The following is a 4,688-nucleotide window of genomic DNA, read 5'->3' on the forward strand; positions in this document are numbered from 1 at the left end:
CATGCGTCAGCGCTGCGGAGAAGACCAGCTCCCGTGGGTCAGACGGTCTCCCGCGTGACAGGCGGGATACTCACACTATACTAACGAGGAGCAGATGAGCTAGGGGCGTCTATCACGTCAGACGTGAGAAAAAGTGAAGCATCGCCTTTTCCCTTCATTCGGTAGCGTTGTTTTATTTTCTTTTCAAGTTTATCCATGTCTATTTTCATTATTTTGAATAGTACCAGTAGTAGTGGGAGTAGTATTGACAGTTGCATTATTAGTATTAGCGATTGGATTTTATATTTTTCGAGGAGCTCACGGGCGGTCAGGTGCAAAAGACCGACCTTCCGTGGGGAATCGAACCCGGCACAGATGAATTAGGAGGCGTCTATCAGCGTCCAGGCGTGACAAAAAGTGCAGCATAGCCTTTTCCCTTCATTGCGCTTGCTTTACTTTATTTTCTTTGACCAGTTTATTCAGTTCTATTTAATTTTCTGTATTTATTATTTTAATTATTAGCAGTAGTAGTGGGAGTAGTATTGACAGTTGTATTATTAGTAATGGCGATTGCATTTTATTTTATTTTTTTCAACTTCTTTTACTGGACTACTTGCACACTTGGCCAAATGTTTGAACCAACCTTGGCTGAGACGCATTACTGATCTGGCCCTGGTGGACGACTTCACTTTTCTCCCGGCCCTGGAGTCAAGACCAGTTAGGGCTGCTGGCGCTCTGCGCTGCCCTCCTCTGGTGCTCTTGCCTGCCTAACATGCAGGCGGTCCGTCAAGTGCCGGAGCTCGGCCTGGGACGCCCAGTACGAACCGGTCACTTCGCTTCCTGCCATAAACCATGTCCGTGCCATCCTTCCTTTATGACTGAGCTCTGATATATCGTTTCAAATTGCCTTAAAGGAGGCAGCGCTGCCATCCTGCCTTCGGGCAGTCAGTCACTTCGCTCGAGACATCAGCTGGGCTTGCTCCACCATCCCTTGGCCAGCCGGTAGCTCGAGTCTCTGTGGCGCAATCGGATAGCGCGTTCGGCTGTTAACCGAAAGGTTGGTGGTTCGAGCCCACCCAGGGATGCGCGAGGTGCATTTTGACAAAATCCCAAGCCAGCAAAGGGCTTCCCAGGTTAAGGGTTGCAAAGAAACAGCCCTCCCAGCGAAGACACGATCGACGGCGTGGCTCTTAAGCACCGAGCTTTCTGCCTGCGTCAGCTGCCGATGTGAAAGTGCACCTCACTCGGCCCGTTTAAAAGCCAAAGCGTAGGCGTGGCCAATAGTCAGGGCTCGGGCTTTGCTCCACGTTCTCGAGGGGTTTGTTTTTTTTATTGCAGGGGCTGGGATAAGAAAGGACGGCTGGCGCTCTTGAGGGAGTCAGGGCTGGGACTATGACCTCGCGTGATTTGAACACGCAGCCTTCTGATCTGGAGTCAGACGCGCTACCGTTGCGCCACGAGGTCGACCGCGGATGCGAGCCTAAGATTGCCACGGAAGAGGGCTGTGCTGCCTTCTCTGTGTGAGGAGAAGCTAAACGGGTGGTCAGGTGCAAAGACCAGCCTCCCGTCGGGAATCGAGACCCCGGTCTCCCGTGACAGGCGGGGATACTCACCACTATACTAACGAGGAGCAGATGAGCTAGGGGCGTCTATCACGTCCAGGCGTGAGAAAAAGTGAAGCATCGCCTTTTCCTTCATTGCGGGCGTTGTTTTATTTTTCTTTTCAAGTTTATCCATGTCTATTTTCATTATTTTGAATAGTACCAGTAGTAGTGGGAGTAGTATTGACAGTTGCATTATTAGTATTAGCGATTGGATTTTATATTTTTCGAGGAGCTCACGGCGGTCAGGTGCAAAGACCGACCTTCCGTCGGGGAATCGAACCGGCACAGATGAATTAGGAGCGTCTATCAGCGTCAGGCGTGACAAAAGTGCACATACCTTTTCCCTTCCTTGTGGCGTTGCTTTACTTTATTTTCTTTGACCAGTTTATTCAGTTCTATTTAATTTTCTGTATTTATTATTTTAATTATTAGCAGTAGTAGTGGGAGTAGTATTGACAGTTGTATTTAGTAATGGCGATTGCATTTTATTTTATTTTTTTTCAACTTCTTTTACTGGACTACTTTACACTTGGCCAAATGTTTGAACCCAACCTTGGCTGAAGCGATTACTGATCTGGCCCTGGTGGGCGACTTCACTTTTCTCCCGGCCCTGGAGTCAAGACCAGTTAGGCTGCTAGGCTCTCGGCCGCTGCCCTCCTCTGGTGCTCTTGCCTGCCTAACATGCAAGCGGTCCGTCAAGTGCCGGAGCTCGAGGCACGGACGCCCAGTACGACGTCACTCGCTTCCTGCCATAAACCATGTCCGTGCCATCCTTCCTTTATGACTGAGCTCTGATATATCGTTTCAAATTGCCTTAAAGAGGTAGGCGCTGCCATCCTGCCTTCGGGCAGTCAGTCCCTCATCGAGACATCAGCTGGGCTTGCTCCACCATCCCCTTGGCCAGCCGGTAGCTCGAGTCTCTGTGGCATCCGGTTAGCGTTCGGCTGTTAACGAAAGGTTGGTGGTTCGAGCCCACCCAGGGACGCGCGAGGTGCATTTGACAAAATCCCAAGCCAGCAAAGGGCTGCCCAGGTTAAGGGTTGCAAAGAAACAGCCCTCCCAGCGAAGACACGATCGACGGCGGCGCTCTTAAGCACCGAGCTTTCTGCCTCGTCAGCTGCCGATGTGAAAGTGCACCTCACTCGGCCCGTTTAAAAGCCAAAGGTACGGCGTGGCCAATAGTCAGGGCTCGGGCTTTGCTCCACGTTCTCGAAGGGTTTTTTGCAGGGGCTGGGATAAGAAAGGACGGCTGAGCGCTGCGGGGAGTCAGGGGCTGGGACTATGACCTCGACGTGATTTGAACACGCAGCCTTCTGATCTGGAGTCAGACGCGCTACCGTTGCGCCACGGGGCGACCGCCGGATGCGAGCCTAAGATTGCCACGGAAGAGGGCTGTGCTGCCTTCTCTGTGAGACGAGAAGCTAAACGGGTGGTCAGGTGCAAAAGACCAGCCTCCCCGTCGGGGAATCGAACCCGGTCTCCCGCGTGACAGGCGGGGATACTCACCACTATCACTAACGAGGAGCAGATGAGCTGGAGGCGTCTATCAACGTCCAGACGTGAGAAAAAGTGAAGCATCGCCTTTTCCCTTCATTGCGGCGCGTTGTTTTATTTTCTTTTTCAAGTTTATCCATGTCTATTTTCATTATTTTGAATAGTACCAGTAGTAGTGGGAGTAGTATTGACAGTTGCATTATTAGTATTGCGATTGGATTTTTCATTTTTCGAGGAGCTCAACGGGCGGTCAGGTGCAAAAGACCGACCTTCCCGTCGGGGGAATCGAACCCGGCACAGATGAATTAGGGAGCGTCTATCAGCGTCCAGACGTGACAAAAAGTGCAGCATCGCCTTTTCCTTCATTGTGACGCGTTGCTTACTTTATTTTCTTTGACCAGTTTATTCAGTTCTATTTAATTTTCTGTATTTATTATTTTAATTATTAGCAGTAGTAGTGGGAGTAGTATTGACAGTTGTATTATTAGTAATGGCGATTGCATTTTATTTTTTTTTTTTCAACTCTTTTACTGGACTACTTGCACACTTGGCTCAAATGTTTGAACCAACCTTGGCTGAACGCGATTACTGATCTGGCCCTGGTGGACGACTTCACTTTCTCCCCGGCCTGGAGTCAAGACCAGTTAGGGCTGCTGGCGCTCTCTCGGCCGCTGCCCTCCTCTGGTGCTCTTGCCTGCCTAACATGCAGAGCGGTCCGTCAAGTGCCGGAGCTCGGGCACAGGACGCCCAGTACGACCCGGTCACTCGCTCCCTGCCATAAACCATGTCCGTGCCATCCTTCCTTTATGACTGAGCTCTGATATATCGTTTCAAATTGCCTTAAAGGAGGCCAGCGCTGCCATCCGCCTTCGGGCAGTCAGTCACTTCGCTCGAGACATCAGCTGGGCTTGCTCCACCATCCCCTTGGCCAGCCAGTAGCTCGAGTCTCTGGCGCAATCGGTTAGTGCGTTCGGCTGTTAACCGAAAGGTTGGTGGTTCGAGCCCACCCAGGGACGCGCAGGTGCATTTGACAAAATCCCAAGCCAGCAAAGGGGCTGCCCAGGTTAAGGGTTGCAAAGAAACAGCCCTCCCAGCGAAGCACGATCGACGGCGCGCTCTGAGCACCGAGCTTTCTGCCTCGTCAGCTGCCGATGTGAAAGTGCACCTCACTCAGCCCGTTTAAAAGCCAAAGGTACGGCGTGGCCAATAGTCAGGGCTCGGCTTTGCTCCACGTTCTCGAAGGGTTTTTTTGCAGGGGCTGGGATAAGAAAGGACGGCTGAGCGCTGCGGGGAGTCAGGGGCTGGGACTATGACCTCGACGTGATTTGAACACGCAGCCTTCTGATCTGAGTCAGACGCGCTACCGTTGCGCCACGAGGTCGACCGCCGGATGCGAGCCTAAGATTGCCACGGAAGAGGGCTGTGCTGCCTTCTGTGTGAGACGAGAAGCTAAACGGTGGTCAGGTGCAAAGACCAGCCTCCCCGTCGGGAATCGAACCCCGGTCTCCGCGTGACAGGCGGGGATACTCACCACTATACTAACGAGGAGCAGATGAGCTAGGGAGCGTCTATCAACGTCCAGACGTGAGAAAAAGTGAAGCATCGCCTTTT

General features: G+C 51.8%; 4 non-coding genes across 4 annotated transcripts; 2 read left to right on the plus strand and 2 right to left on the minus strand.

Moving 5' to 3' along the window:
- The first annotated feature begins 990 nt into the window (after positions 1–990).
- Positions 991–1,064, plus strand: trnan-guu. Its single transcript has one exon. It is a non-coding gene; the product is annotated as a tRNA-Asn (tRNA).
- A 308-nt stretch (positions 1,065–1,372) lies between these two features.
- trnaw-cca lies at positions 1,373–1,443 on the minus strand. Its single transcript has one exon. It is a non-coding gene; the product is annotated as a tRNA-Trp (tRNA).
- Positions 1,444–2,865: 1,422 nt separating this feature from the next.
- On the minus strand, positions 2,866–2,937 carry trnaw-cca. The gene has a single exon. It is a non-coding gene; the product is annotated as a tRNA-Trp (tRNA).
- A 1,084-nt stretch (positions 2,938–4,021) lies between these two features.
- On the plus strand, positions 4,022–4,093 carry trnan-guu. The gene has a single exon. It is a non-coding gene; the product is annotated as a tRNA-Asn (tRNA).
- Positions 4,094–4,688: the final 595 nt, after the last annotated feature.

Source organism: Polypterus senegalus, unplaced genomic scaffold (genome assembly GCF_016835505.1).
Source record: "Polypterus senegalus isolate Bchr_013 unplaced genomic scaffold, ASM1683550v1 scaffold_8355, whole genome shotgun sequence".
In the NCBI taxonomy this organism is placed as follows: domain Eukaryota; kingdom Metazoa; phylum Chordata; class Cladistia; order Polypteriformes; family Polypteridae; genus Polypterus; species Polypterus senegalus.